The sequence below is a fragment of the Phacochoerus africanus genome, chromosome 10, assembly GCF_016906955.1.
Source record: "Phacochoerus africanus isolate WHEZ1 chromosome 10, ROS_Pafr_v1, whole genome shotgun sequence".
NCBI classification, from domain to species: domain Eukaryota; kingdom Metazoa; phylum Chordata; class Mammalia; order Artiodactyla; family Suidae; genus Phacochoerus; species Phacochoerus africanus.
Window position 1 is genome coordinate 112016176 of NC_062553.1, and position 15975 is coordinate 112032150.

General features: G+C 43.6%; 1 protein-coding gene across 3 annotated transcripts in view; it reads left to right on the plus strand.

The window, feature by feature from the left end:
• ELOVL6 (ELOVL fatty acid elongase 6) overlaps window positions 1-15975 on the plus strand; it is a 449693-nt gene that overhangs the window by 277224 nt on the left and 156494 nt on the right. For all 3 annotated transcript variants that reach the window (XM_047751675.1, XM_047751676.1, XM_047751677.1), the window contains one exon: window positions 10659-10908. The gene's annotated coding sequence lies outside the window, so the exon portion shown is untranslated. The remainder of the gene's footprint in view (window positions 1-10658; window positions 10909-15975) is intronic.

Genomic DNA, 15975 nt, shown 5'->3' on the forward strand with positions numbered 1-15975 from the left:
AGCAACTCGGGATCTGAGCCTTGTCTCAGATCACAAGCTCACAGCAAAGCCGGATCCTTAACCCACTGAGCAAGGCCAGGGACTGAACCCGCATCCTCATGGATACTAGTCAGGTTCGTTACTGCTGAGGCACAATAGAAACTCCAATATGGGTATGTTTAAAGCCAGAGAAGAATCTTACAAGTTCAGGGTTGTTCATGCACTTCCTCATGCTGCCACATTGCAAGAGAGGTTTCCTGGGCATTGGCAGAATCATTTCAAAATACCTCAGAATAGAAACAAAATGAAGTCACCTAAAGAAAGGTGACTTAGACCTTTGTGCCTCTCTGAGCTTCTCTGGGCTGAAGGGTGGGAAAAGGGTGGGTATCCTCTCCCAGCTCCCAGTCATCAAGGGAGGGGGAGGCTCCATCGGCAGAGAGTCATCATCTTCTATGATCTGTGAGAGCACAGGTAGGTCCACAGAACTTCACACTATCAGAGAGAGAAGGCGTGGAGAGAAAAATCTCATTCCGCTGGTAAATCCTAAGTGAGATCAGAACAGCTGAGAGATTTGTTTAAAGAAATGTTGACCTCCGAGGTTCGCGAAGGATTGCCTCTTCCCAGACCCTCCCAGATGGAATAGGAGGGTTAGGGCAGGAGCCTCTGGCAGATCCTTAGGGGACTGGGAGACAATGGAGAGTGCAGTTCAGGTGCCCAGCCAGTGGGTCCCAGTTGGGCAAGACAGGAAAGGCAGAGAATCAAGTACTTCAAGGGGAAGGAGTCAGGGTAAGTGAAGGAGGGACAACCTTTGTGGGCTGTCCAGAGTTAAAGAGAAAACAGCCCACAATGAATGAATGTCCCTGTGGTTCCAACTCACCCTTGGTTCCTCATTTAGGTAGCTCCTCTTCTGGAAAGTCCTTCTTGATCCCCTGATAGAGAAAATCTTGGGTTCACCATCTCCATGGAGGTACTGTCTGGGGTCTGCTCCTCCTCTCCCACAGTTGGTTCTTGGATGCCATACTGGGGGTAGAAAAGGTTTATCAGTCTTATTTGGTCAGTCTAAATTATGGCTTTAATTTAGCTAATGGTACTATTCAGAGCAGAAAGTAGAGGATCACTTGATTCCTTGTTCTTCCTTCTTTCCAAAGAGTCACACAAGTCTTGAACATTCCACCTTAGATTCTTTTCTCAAGTTCATGCTCTCTTCTCCACTTTAATTAGCCTCAACATGGTTCTCTTCAACCATAAAAATCCTTTTCTAGTCCCTAATCCAGTCTCTAATTTGCTCTCTCACTGATTTTTCAGAAATACCCATCTGATCCTGTGACCTGCCCTTCAAACTGCTTAAATGACTCCCTTCCTCAACACACTGATTGTAAACCAGTGGCCCTGGGGTCAAATCTGGACCACAGACAGGTTTTATTTGGCCTCGACAATGATTCATTTAAAAAGAAAATTAGGAGTTCCCATGAGGCTCAGTGGGTTAAGGATCCATCATTGTCACTTCAGTGGCTCCTGTTGCTGCTATGGCATGGGTTCAGTCCCTAGCCCGGGAACTTCCACATGCCATGGATGTGTCCAAAAGTAAATAAATAAATAGAACATTAGGGAGTTTCTGTGGCTTAGTGGTAACAAACCTGAATAGTATCCATGAGGATGCGTGTTTGATCCCTGGCCTTGCTCAGTGGGTTAAGGATCTGGTGTTGTTGTGGCTGTGGTGTAGGCTGCCAGTTGCAGCTCTGATTCAACCCCTAGCCTAGGAACTTCTGAATGCTTTGGGTGCAGCCCCCCCCAAAAAAAGAAAACAGGAAAAGAAAAAATAGAGAAAGCAAGATAGACTTGAAATAGAAATACATTCAGAAAATAATGAGAAAAAAAATAGATTTCTTTGTGGAGCGAAGACCATTTCAACTTATTTAATATGCACACAAGGAGTATCCAGGTCAACATACCACTATTTTTTAATAACCTGCTCACTTCATTCATTTGTCAAAAGCTGTACTTGAAAGGCGTTTGAGGAGTTCCTGTCATGGCTCAGTGGTTAACGAATCCGACTAGGAACCATGAGGTTGCGGGTTCGGTCCCTGGCCTTGCTTAGTGGGTTAAGGATCCGGCATTGCCATGAGCTGTGGTGTAGGTTGTGGTCATGGCTTGGATCCTGCATTGCTGTGGCTCTGGCGTAGGCCGGTGGCTACAGCTCTGATTCGACCCCTATCCTGGGAACCTCCATATGCTGTGGGTGCGGCCCTAGAAAAGACAAAAAGACAGAAAGAAAGAAAGAAAGGCGTTTGAATTTTTGAACCTTACTGAAAGGATGGAGCCATAATCCCTTAACATATCAGACAAAGCCCTTCACTTTACCAGCTCTTATTTTGTCTTGTCTCCACTTCATCAATCTCCTTAATCCATTCTTTCCAGACAATTGCTGTGCATGGAAACAATAATAACTACTAGTGAGTCTTTTCTATCTACTCAAAATAGGTAGGTGTAAAAATAGGCATATTGCCCAAGGACATATGTTTCCTAGCCACTACAGTGTTTTTGGAGCAGGAAGATCTAGAAAGTCTAATTTGAGGCTGAAGAAGAATGGTTAATGTACTCTTAGAATTTTATGCCTGGTACTGTTCTAAACTATGCATTTGTAAAGTTACAACACCCCTAAATGATAGGTTCTGTCCATCCTGTATTACAATTGCATTGAATCCTAGGAGAGTTTAGGAATCCTAGAAATAACATGGTCAGTGAGAGACTCAGACAGGAATTGAATTCAGATTTAGCTTGTATCAATGATTTTTTTTTTTTTTGTCCTTTCTAGGGCCACACCCATGGCACATGGAGGTTCCCAGACTAGGAGTTTAATCAGAGCTGTAGCCGCTGGCCTACACCACAGCCATAGCAATTCAGGATCTGAGCTGTGTCTGCAACCTACACCACAGCTCACAGCAATGCCGGATCCTTAACCCACTGAGCAAGGCCAGGGATCAAACCCGCAACTTCATCGTTCCTAGTCGGATTCATTAACCACTGAGCCAAGATGGGAACTCCAATGATCTTTTTTTTTTTTTGTATTAATGATCTTGACTTCAGTTTTCCCCAAAAGTGTTCCTTGGTCTACAATGCACTTCTCTGCCATTATGTACATTAAACTTTTACCAATTCTCTACCAAAACCAGACAAAGATACCACAAAAAAGAAAATTACAGACCAATATCACTGATGAACATAGATGCAAAAATCCTCAACAAAATACTAGCAAACTGAATCCAAGTATATATTAAAAGGATCATACACCATGATCAAGCAGGATTTATCCCAAGGATGCAAGGATTCTTCAATATCCACAAATCTATCAATGTGATACACCACATCAACAAACTGAAGAATAAGAACTATATGATCATCTCAATAGATGAAAAAAGGCTTTTGACAAAATTCAACACCCATTTCTGATAAAAATTATCCAGAGAGTGGGGATAGAGGGAACTTACCTTAACATAATAAAAAACATATATGAAAAACCCACAGCTAATATCATTCTCAATGGTGAAAAATTAAAAACATTCCCACTAAGATCAGGTTCAAGACAAAGGGATGTCCACTTTCACCACTATTATTCAACATAGTTTTGGAAGTTCTAACCACAGCAATTAGAGAAGAAAAAGAAATAAAAGGAATCTAAATTGGAAAAGATGAAGTAAAACTATCACTGCAGATGATATGATACTAGATTTAGAAAACCCTAAAGACAGCACCAGAAAAGTATTAGAACTCATTGATGAATTTGGCAAAGTTGCAGGCTACAAAATTAATACACAGAAATCAATTGCATTTCTATATACTAATAATGAAAGATCAAAAAGAGAAATCGGAGAAACCATCCCATTTACATCAAAATTAATTAATTATGTAGGAATAAACCTACCTAAGGAGATGAAAGACCTGAAAATTATAAAACATTGATGAAAGAAATCAAAGACAACAAAGCAGATGGAAAGATATACCATGCTCTTGGATTGGAAGAATCAATATTGTCAAAATGACTCTACTTCTCAAGGCAATCTACAGATTCAATGCAATCTCTATCAAATTACCAAAGACATTCTTTACAGAACTAGAACAGAATATTTTACAATTTGTATGAAAACACCAAGAGACCCTGAATAGCTAAAGCAATATTGAGAAAGAAAAACGAAAATGGAGGAATCAAGTTTCCTGACCTTTGACAATACTACAAAGCTATAGTCATCAAAACAATATGGTACTGGCACAAAAAACAGAAATATAGACCAATGGAACAGGATAAAAAGCCCAGATATAAACCCAAGTATCTGTGGGCAACTAATCTATGACAAAGGAGGACAGAACATACAGTGGAAGAAAGATAGCCTTTTCAATAAATGGTGCTAGGAAAACTGGAAAGCTACATGTAAAAGAATGAAAATAGAACACTATCTAAAACCACATACAAAAATAAAATCAAAATGGATTAAAGACTTAAATATAAGGCCAGATACTATAAAACTCCTAGAGGAGTTCCCATCGTGGCGCAGTGGTTAACAAATCACACTAGGAACCATGAGGTTGCGGTTCGGTCCCTGGTCCCTGCCCTTGCTCAGTGGGTTAACGATCTGGCGTTGCCGTGAGCTGTGGTGTAGGTTGCAGACGCGGCTCAGATCCCGCGTTGCTGTGGCTCTGGCGTAGGCCGGTGGCTACAGCTCCGATTCGACCCCTAGCCTGGAAACCTCCATATGCGGTGGGAGCAGCCCAAGAAATAGCAAAAAGACAAAATAAAATAAAATAAAATAAAACTCCTAGAGGAAAACATAGGTAGAACACTCTTTTACATAGCTCACAGCAACACCTTGTTTGACCCACCTCCTAGAATAATGACAATAAAGACACAAATAAACCAATGGGACCTAATCAAACTCAAAAGCTTTTACACAGCAAAGGAAACCATTAAAAAACAAAAAGACAACCCACAGAATGGGAGAAAATCTTTGCCAACAATGCAACAGCAAAGGGCCTAATCTCCAAAATATACAAACAACTCATATAAATCAACCCCCCCAACACAAAAAAAAACCCAATTGAAAAATGGGCAGAAGACCTAAATAGACATTTTTCCAAAGACAGGCAGATGGCCAACAGGCATATGAAAAAAATGCTCAATATCACTAATGATTAGAGAAATGCAAATCAAAACTACAATGAGGTACCACCTCACACCAGTCAGAATGGCCATCATTAACAAGACAACAAATAATAAATGCTGGAGAAGGTATGGAAAAAAGGTACCCCCCTCCACTGTTGGTGGGATGTAATTGCTACAACCGCTATGGAAAACAGTATGGAGGTACCTCAGGAAACCAAATATAGAGCTACTGTATGATCCAGCAATTCCACTGCTGGGCATATATCCAGAAAAAAACTTTCATTGAAAAAGATACATGCTGGAGTTCCCATCGTGGCTCAGTGGTTAACGAATCCGACTAGGAACCATGAGGTTGCGGGTTCGATCCCTGGCCTTGCTCAGCAGGTTAAGGATCCAGCATTACCATGAGCTGTGGTGTAGGTTGCAGATGTGGCTCGGATCCCGTGTTGCTGTGCTTGTGGTGTAGGCCGGCAGCTGCGGCTTCTATTGGACTCCTAGCCTGGGAACCTCCCTATGCCACAGGAGCAGCCTTAGAAAAAGGCAAAAAGGCAAAAAAAGAAAAGAAAAAGTAAAGAAAAAGATATATGCATCTTTTTGTTCATAGCAGCACTATTCACAATAGCTAAAACATGGAAACAACCTAAATATGCATTGACAGACGAATGGATTAAGAAGATGTGGTACATATATACAATGGAATATTAGCCACAAAAAAGGACAAACTAATGTCGTTTGCAGCAGCATGGATGGAGCTAGAGACTCTCATACTAAGTGAAGTAAACCAGAAAAAAAAAAGACAAATACCATATAATATCACTTATTTGTGGAATCTAACATATGGAATGGATGATCCTATCTAAAAAAAAACCCAAAAAAACAAAAAAACCCACAGAAACAGAGCATGGGGTTGGGGTTTTGGGCAGCGGGGAGAAGGGGAAGTGGGAGGGATGGGCATCTTGGGGTTTTGGGGATGCAAACTGTTATATCTGTAATGGATGGGCAATGGGATCCTACTGTACAGCACAGGGAAATGTGTGTGATTGGGTCACTTTGTTGTACAACAGAACTTGACGAAACATTGTAAATCAACTATATGTTAATAAAAAAACTTTTACCAATTCTCCGTGACTCAGCTCAAATATCCTCTGCTATTTTATGTCATCCCCGAATCCCCCTCCAAAGCCTCCTGCTTCTTCAAGTAAAATATTCATTCCACAAATATTCATTGAGGTTTTTTTTTTTTTTTTTTTTTTAATTTAGGGCCTCAGGTGCAGCATGTGGAAGTTCCCAGGCTAGGGGTTAAATGGGAGCTACAGCTGCCGGCCAAGGCCACAGCCACAGCAATGCCAGATCTGGGTTGCTAGGGATTGAACCTGCATCCTCATGGATACTAGTCAAGTTCCTTTCCTCTGAGTCACACGAGAAATTCTCATTGAATCCTTATCTGAGATAATATGCATAAAGAGCTTAAGGCAGTGCCTGGCTCATAGTTAGTGAAGAAGCTATCTATTATAACCCTACTGCCCATTTCTCTACATTGTACTGGTTTGCAGTTATTGCACTTCTGATGGTACTCATAATCTGGAGGGAGAGAAATGTGATTAAAGAATGCTGGGGAGTTCCCAATGTGGCTCAGCAGTAATGAATCTGACTAGTATCCATGAGGACACAGGTTCGATCCCTGGCTTTGTTCAGTGGATTAAGGATCCAGCATTGCTGTGAGCTGTGGTGTAGCTTGAAGATGCAGCTTGGATCTGCTGTTGCTGTGGTTGAGGTGTATGTAGGCTGGCAGCTGCAGCTCCAATTGGACCCCTAGCCTGGAAACTTCCATGTGCCACAGGTGCGGCCCTAAAAAAGACACGCACACACACAAACTCACTCCCCTTATGAATGCTGTTATCTAGCATAATATTTTCTTCATTTTGTAATAGTGTTTTTGATATACACAGACCTTATGACTCATCCATTTCAAGTGAACAATTCAATGGTTTGTGGTATATTCACAGAATTGTATAACCACCATTACAATCAATAGGATATTCCCCCCAAAAGAAACCCTATACCCTTTAGTTCTCATTATGATACCTATGCTTCCTCATACTAGCTAACCACCAATTTAATTGTGTCTCTATATATTAGCCTATTCTGGACATTTTATATGGATTGAATTATATAATATGAGATCTTTTGTGACTGGCTTCTTACATTTAGCATAATGTTTTCAAGATTCATCCACGTTATAGCATGTATCAGTACTCCATTCTTTTTCCTGTTTGAATAATATTCCATTGAAGGAGACCATTATTTGTTCATCAGTTGGTGGACATTTGGGTTGTTTCCACCTTCAGGCTGTTATGAATAATCCTGCTGTGAACATTCATGTATGTTTTCAAACATTTCTTTTCTCTTCTCTTGGGTATATACTCACTAGGTAACAGTAAAATTGCTCTATCAAAACAGCCTATTGTTTAAAAAAAAAAAAAAACCATCCTCCACAATGCAGTCTTATCTCTGTAATTGTTCAAAACTGCAAAACTTATCTTTCTTCTGAGTGGACAAATTCCTCAGAAGCTCCTCCTTATATAAAGAATAAGGTCAAAATCCCTTAAAATCAAAATGACCTATGGGGATCCTTTAAGATTTGGCTTTCTGGTCAGCTTTCTGGTTTATCTCCCCCACTCTGCCTCCTGCACCCAAAGCTTAAGAAAAACTGAAATTCTCCAAGCGTGTACAAAACTTCTGTCAGACTTGGAATTGCATGGCTGCTGCTGCTGCTGCTGCTTTTTTTTTTTTTTTTTTACGGCCCCACCTTCAGCATATGGAAGTTCCCAGGCTTGGGGTACAACTGGAGTTGTGGCTGCCAGCCTACGCCACAGCCACAGCAACCCAGGATCTGAGTCGCCTCTGTGACCTACACCACAGTTCATGGCAACAACGGATCCTTCACACAATGAGTGAGTCCAGGGATTGAACCTTTGTCCTCAAGGATACTAGTCGAGTTCATTACCACAGAGCCATGACAGGAAATCCTGATGCCTGCCTCTGCCTGTCATCATTTTATCTAAAGCTTGGCTTCTTTTTTTTTTTTTTGTCTTTTTGCCTTTTCTAGGGCGGAATCCGCGGTATGTGGAGGTTCCCAGGCTAGGGGTCGAATCGGAGCTGTAGCCCCGGCCTACGCTAGAGCCACAGCAACTCAGGATCCAAGCCGCGTCTGCGACCTACACCACAGCTCACGGCAACACCGGATCATTAACCCACTGAGCAAGGCCAGGGATCGAACTCACAATCTCCTGGTTCCTAGTTGGATTCATTAACCACTGCGCCACGACGGGAACTCCTAAAGCTTGGCTTCTTTATATTACATAACCAGCACTGCAGTTGTTAATAAAGTTAAAGGATGTACAGTATATAAAGGTACATTGTCTATGTTCCATAGTTAGTTGTCTATCATCATTGTCATTGTCGTCGTCCTCATCGTTGTCTCCATGTCTTTGCAGGTGTTTTCTTTCCAATTAGAAACTGGAATGCCTGAGTTCCCATTGTGGCAAAACGGTAATGAACCCCACTAGTATCCATGAGGATGCGGGTTCGATCCCTGGCCTCACTCAGTGGGTTAAAGATCCAGCATGGCCGGTGAGCTGTGGTGTGGGTCACAGATGAAGCTCAGATCTGGCATTGCTATCTATGGCTGTGGTGCAGGCGGACAGCTGTAGCTCTGATTCGCTGCAGTTCCCAGACTAGGGAACTTCCATATGTGAAAGGAAGAGAGGAAGAAAGAAAGAAAGGAAGAAGGAGAGAAAGAAAAGGAAGGAAGGGGAGAGAAAGAAAGAGAGCGAGAAAGGCAGGAAGGAAGGAAGAAAGTAAAGGAAAGAAGGAAGGGGAGAGAAAGAGAGGAAGGAAGAAAGGGAGGAAGGAAGAAAGAAGGAAGGAGAAAGAAAAGAAAGAAGGCAGACAGACAGAAAGAAACTGGAATGCTTTCCCACCTTTTCTGCAAAATGAATTTCTTCAAGTCTCCGCCCAAATGTCACCTACTCTCCACCAGAGAGATACTGCTTTTATTCTTCTTTCTGTACCAAACATGTATGAGATACTCCCTATGTTTCTGGTCCATAAGTACTTCAAAAATCCTCATTAACAGGCCTACAAAGTAGGTACCAATATTCTTTTTTAGATGAGACCCCTGAGGCACAGAGAGATAAATCATTGCCCAGATCACCCAGCTAGTGAGTGGCAAATACACAGTCTTTTCACAAGGAGCCTTTATAAGAGGTATTCCCCACCAGTTGTGTTTTTGTTTTTGTTTTACATTTTCTTTAATAATGTTGCATTGTTTTACAATAAAGCCATGGGGTTTTGTTTTACTTTCTTTAAAAGAATGTGATGTTTGTGGAGCTCATGGATCTAAATACACCAAGGACCGAGGAGGTCGTGAAAGTTGACAAAGTGGCAGTTGCTCTCCCAGATCAGAGATGAAGCTCAGTTTACTCTTCTCTTGGTGGAAACTTCACTGAGTCATGAGCACCAGTGATTTCTAGCAGGAGGCTTTCAGGGTTTCTAGATGAACAGGCTCTGAGAACAAATACCTTTGCAAAAGCCACTCAGCCTCTCCAGGCCTTGGTATTTCCCCATGTCTTGCATGGAAGCAGCTGGCCTGGCTCATCTTCTGTCCCTCTGCTGTCAAGCAGGGACCTGAAGAAAGTCATGACAGGAGCATCATGCCTTTCATTGTACCAGGCACTGTGCTGGTCACATTGCAGAGATTATCCATTCAAGCTTTTTAGTGTATTTAATCTTCATTTTCAGAGAAGGCAATAGAGGTAAGAGAGAATTGTGCTGTCCCATGATTGACAGGATCCAAGTGGAATTAAGGGTTTCCCAAAGTATAATCGGGAAGAACCTTGGTATTCTATTTATCACAAGTTAATCACTAAAGCGCTGTTGCCTACAAGCATAAATTATACATAATGGCCTATCTCTGGGAGCGCTGCCTCCCAGGTAATGAGCTTGAAGCTAAATTGTTTTGTTTAGCTCACAAGAAACATCCTGATCAGGCCCACCTGTGATTGGCTACAGGAAGAAGAAATCAACACATCCCCTTGGGAGTCTGGCTGGAACCAGGATGGCACCCCCTCCCCTTTTAGTATAAAACAACCCTGAATTATTATTATTATTATTGTCTTTTTAGGGCTGCACCCGCGGCATATAGAGGTTCCCAGGCTAGGGGTCCAATCGGAGCTGTAGCCACCAGCCTACATCACAGCCACAGCAATGCCAGATCTGAGCCATGTCTGTGACCTACACCACAGCTCATGGCAACACTGGACCCCTAACCCATTGAGCGAGGCCAGGGATCGAACCTGCAACCTCATGGATCCTAGTTGGTTTCGTTAACCACTGAGCCACAACAGGAACTCCAAAAGAAGCCTGAATTCTAACTCAGGGAAGGTGGTTCTTTTGGACACTAGTCTGCCATCGTCTTGGTGTGCTGGCTCTCTAAATCCATCTCTGTTCCTTGCCACAACAGCTCGTCTCTGGATTTATCGGCCTGTCATGCAGCAAGAAGTATGAGTCCGGACTCAGTAACAAATTTTGGTGAAGCTAGCCAGGAGCCTGCTGCCGCCCTGGTTGTGGAATTTTGGGGTAAGGCCCTAGCAGCTGCTGGGACCACTTGTTCAGAGAATCTTCCCTTTAAAGTTTCCTGAAGCAGCACCAGCTGCCCCAGCGCTTGGCAGTTAAGGAATCGATAGATGGGAGTTGACAGGCTCAGTACATAGGTAAGTCACTCTGGTGTCCCTAACCAGAAACTTTATTTCCTCTCTGTTTGTTTGTTTTCTTCAGACTAAGCCAGTTTGCTTTGTAGTTGAGTGGGGAACCCTGTTGGAGAGAGGGGAAAAAATGTGGAATTTTTACCTGATTTGTGAACTGGTTCCTTTTTTTCTTTGGATGCTAGTGTGGGCACCATTTGTGTTCTGTCTTTAAAAACTGGGTAATGTTTCAACTACCCCTAAAGAAAGGCCTCTGAGATGCGTTTAGGAGAAGTGATCTGATCATAGCTATGAATCTGAGACAGAGAAGTCGATGATGTTTTATTGCAACAATGCATCCACAGTACCCATTAGGATCACCGCTCAGGACTTAGGCCTGGTTGTCTTGGGTCCCTGTGCACCACATACTGCCACTCTTGCTGTGTTCATTAAATCCTATTCGGTCTCTTGTGTTGTTGGTCTGGATCCAGCTGTTCTCCAAGGAGTCCCACGGAATGGGAGTTGAGTTGATTGTTCTTGTGATATGTAAAACCCTAAGACCACACTTGAGGGTTTCTCTAGGGTTTTCTGTTCTTCAGGTTTTTCTCCACTTACAGATTGATGTCAAATGGAGGAAAGGAACAACAAAAACCCTGTCCTTGTCTAAAAGTGGGGCATTCCCAGGGAGAAGAGAACGGTTCCCCTTGGTTCCTGAAATCAACAAAAGCCCCATCCCAGAATTCAGCCCAGTGGCTTGATACTAAGGCAAAAAGGCATCCTTTTAATGGTTAGAGATGATCAATCACTACTCACGGTTTTACAGTGGCCTTTGAATGGCTCTGTAGCTCTTCTGTGAAGAAGCAGGGAAGAGTGATAAAATCCTCTATGTGCAAGCATTTGTGCTATTACATCAGGGAGGGAAAAAGTCAGACAGTTGTTACCTTATGTTAAAAAAAAAGAAAAAAAAACCCAAGGGAAAATGTGTCATACAGGAAAAAAGGGAACAAGGGTAAGGATACGTTGCTCCAACCTCTAGCCAAGCTGGCTATCACTGCTGTGCAGCCCTTATGCCAGTATACCCTCCCCCTCTTTATAGGGCTTAGTTAGAAAATCCTCTGCTAATGCAAGAACCTGGCCTGGAGTCGCCATTTAAGACCCAAGAGCCACTGCTGGAGCAGGGAAATTTCCCTTACACCATTATCCCTCAGGAGGCCTAAATGCAAACAGCCAAGCTGGGTTTCTATGGATGCATAGTCGTTTCTCCACCTCAAATTTGCTTAATTGGACAGATCGCAACCCTCCTTATAGGGAGGCTATGCTTATAGGACGTGAAAGAATGACCATTGATGAGGCCAGGGAAGAAGTGTACTGGCTCCACCTAACAGGCCCGAATGATACATTTGAAGCCTGTTTGGCAGTACCCACAGCTGAACCAAATTTGGACCCCATGATGGAGAAATGCTCTTTTTTTTTTTTTTTTTGGTCTTTTTGTCCTTTTAGGGCTGCACCCGCGGCATATGGAGGTTCTCAGGCTAGGGGTTGAATCGGAGCAGTAGCTGCCAGCCTACACCAGAGCCACAGCAATGCCAGATCCAAGCCGAGTCTGAGACCTACACCACAGCTCATGGCAACGCCAGGTCCTTAACCCACTGAGCAAGGCCAGGGATCGAACCCGCAACCTCATGGTTCTGCTGTGCCACGACAGGAACTCCCGAGAAATGCCCTTTTTAGGACACAACCATACAGGCATCTTTGTAAAGGGGACACAAAGCAAAATAACTTCAAAAAATTGAGCGAAGTGCCTCAGATACTAGAAATTTGCAAAAATTAGATGGTGGACTTGGAATAAACCCTTCTCAGTTGGTAGAGGTTACTTTTAAGAGTACAATAGGAGCTCCCATCATGGATCAGTGAAAACAAATCAGACTAGTATCCATGAGGATGCAGGTTCGATTGCTGGCCTCGCTCAGTGGGTTCAGGATCTGGCATTGCAGTGAGCTGTGGTGTAGATGGCAGACGCTGCTCAGATCCTGCGTTGCTGTGGCTGTAGGGTTGGCCAGCAGCTATAGCTCTAATTCGACCACTGGCCTGGGAACCTCCATATGCCACAGGTGTGGCCCTAAAAAGAAAAATAAAATAAAAGAGTACAACAACAGACACAACATAAAACACCCCTTTTTATGGCAGCAGCATTGGATCGCCAGAAAGCAAGTAACCCAGAGAGAGGTGAGCCCCCACTGGGGAAGGAACAAGGAGCTGACGGAAGGGGGAGAAAATACACTGGAAGAGATTGCCCTGGGCTAATGCAGAAGAAAAGCAACGACACAAGAGAGATGGGAGGCTCTCATGGTAAGAAAGTGAATGAAGAGGCCCAGGGACTTCCTTGGACTTGAGGCACCCCATTCCCACAGGAGTCCAGGGTGAAACTGAAAGTGGGAATGAGCCAAAGAAAATGTACTGAACAAGGAATTGTTTTGAGTCCTGAGGCCCTCTTGGATCACAGTCCTAACAGTACCCATTACAGGAGAGGTGCCATCTTACAGGACTCAAAAATAACGTGATGAAGCCTAACGTACAAAAGACCATTAAGAGTGACTCAAAATTGCATGGTTTGTGCGAAAATAACCCAAGGACTGATGTGGGACATCTCCAGATGCGGACCCAGCACAGAGGAACCAGCCCCACAGAGGACTAGCAAATAGACTTTACTCAAATGCCTTGAGCTACAGAAAATCTCAGGTGCCTGCTAGTGTTTGTGGACACTTTCAAGAGGGAAAGAAGCACATCCCACCCAGACAAAGACACCCCTCCGAGGTGGTTAAAGCCCTCCTCAAGGAAATTATTCTGTAATTTGGTTGACCTAACACCCCTTGAGTGACAAAGGGCCTGCTTTGGTCTCCAGCATGTGACTGAAACTTAGCCTCCGCCCACCCATGTTGCATAGGGAACGGGGAGACAGAGTTTGGGCTGAAGGAGGGAAAAAACAGCTCTACTGCTTTGCCAGGCAAAGGAGGGTCACAGCAGGCTAATGCCCTAAAGGCCGTGCCCTCCTTTGGGAGAGAAGAGAAAATGGTTTTATAGTTGGGGAGTGGAAAACAGGGCCACAGATGAGGATCAGGGTAGATGCGAGCTTGTAGGGTGTTCAGTGGCCCTGGGGCTGGTTCTGGGACCCTATTTTCTTTCTGGAATAAAGAATGCTTCATCATATCTCTCATTTGTTGGGGGGGTTTAATTCTGAAACATGCAAAGATATTGTCATGTATCTTCCTTGAGGAGGCACCAGGACCCTGCCCCAAGGCTGCATGCACTCCTGTCTCCTGGCTCTTCTTTCCTGGTCTCCGCATCCCCTCCATTCCCTGATAAGCAACAGTCTGAAGCTGCCGTGTTGGAACTCTGGGAAGGTCGAGGATGATAAATGAGGCCTCTTTGCTTAAAAACAAGAAACAGGGGACAGGAAGGCTTTGGCGCCCAGGAGCCCCACAGGGTTCTGCTCGGTTTCAAGTATAACCGAACAGGTATCATCCAAAGCATTGCAAGCTTATTGGAAACTAAATTCATCCTGGAGACCACAATCAACGGGAAAAACAGAGAACATGAATCACACATTAAAAAGGAGTGTTACTAAAATATATTGAGAGATTGAGTTATTTGGATAAGGCCTTGCCAGTTGTCCTGCTCTGGGGATCAGAAGGGCTCCCAGAGGCAGGCCTAAATTAATTGCCCTTGAAATATGACATGGTGCAATATTTCATGGTGCAATATTGTATTCATGGTGCAATGCAAAAACCATTACAAGTTTCTGCCTGGGCAGGAGACTTTGTAAATGCTCTAAAAGACCTAGCAATCACTGCCCATCCAACTGAAGTAGCTTTTCAACATTTCCCACCCAGAGACTGAGTCCTCCTTAAAACCTGGAGAAAACAAGGGCCTAAACATCTGACTGCAAGGTGGACAGGACCACACATGGCATTCCTCACCATGCACTTTGTCAGGTTAACTGGCCTGAAACCATGCATTCATCACACTTGGATGAAAGCAGCACAAGGTCATCAGAAAACAACCCAACTCCTGAGGGGCCTGGAGAGCCCTGGATTTGTGAACCCTTAGAAGACTTATGGTTGCTCTTTAAAAAAGAAGTATTGAAAGTAGTTCCCATTGTGGCTCAGCAGTCACGAACCCAACTCCTATCCATGAGGACGAAGGTTCAATCCTTGGTCTTGCTCAGTGGGTTAAGGATCCGGCGTGGCCATGAGCCATGGCGTAGGTCACAGGTCTGGAACCTCCATATACCACTGGTGCAGGCTTAAAACAAAACAAAACAAAAGGATCGAGATTATAATTTCATTGTAGCTGGAGAAGGGTCAGCCTATTTAATTTTTCTCCAAATAAATAGCATAGGAGGAGTTCCCAATGTGGCACACTGGAAACAAATCCAACTAGGAACCATGAGGTTGTGGGTTTGATCCCTGGCCTTGTTCAATGGGTTAAGGATCCGGCATTGCCATGAGCTGTGGTGTAGGTGGCAGACGCGGCTCGGATCTGACATGGATGTATGTGGCTGTGGCTGTGGCCGTGGTGTAGGCCATCAGCTACAGCTCTGATTAGACCCCTGGCCTGGGAACCTCCATATGCCATGGGTGCAGCCCTAAGACAAATAAATAAATAGCATAGGAATTTAGTGTTATTATGGCACAAAGTTAAATTTAATATTTGTACTGGGAACTGGAAGCAAAATTCCAAGTACAATTACAAACTAGACAACAAAATGTTAAAGGGTTTCATCAGGTTCAAATACCTAAAAAAAGGAAAAGACTGTCTTTCTGACTAAAAGATTCTAAGGAATATTCCCTGTTGAGGGCTGATCAATTCATTCCATAATGACTACCTCCTCGCCACCCCTACCCCACCTCCCATTCAGCAGGCGGTAGCCTAGTGGTTGTCTCTTTTCCCACAAGACTGGGGAAAGGATCTTTGATGGTATAGAATTATAATAAGGAAAACCCCCTTTTTTTTGCTCTGTCTTGTTGTCTTAGAGCTGCACCCATGGTATATGACGGTTCCCAGGCTAGGGGTTGAATCGGAGCTGTAGCTGCTGGC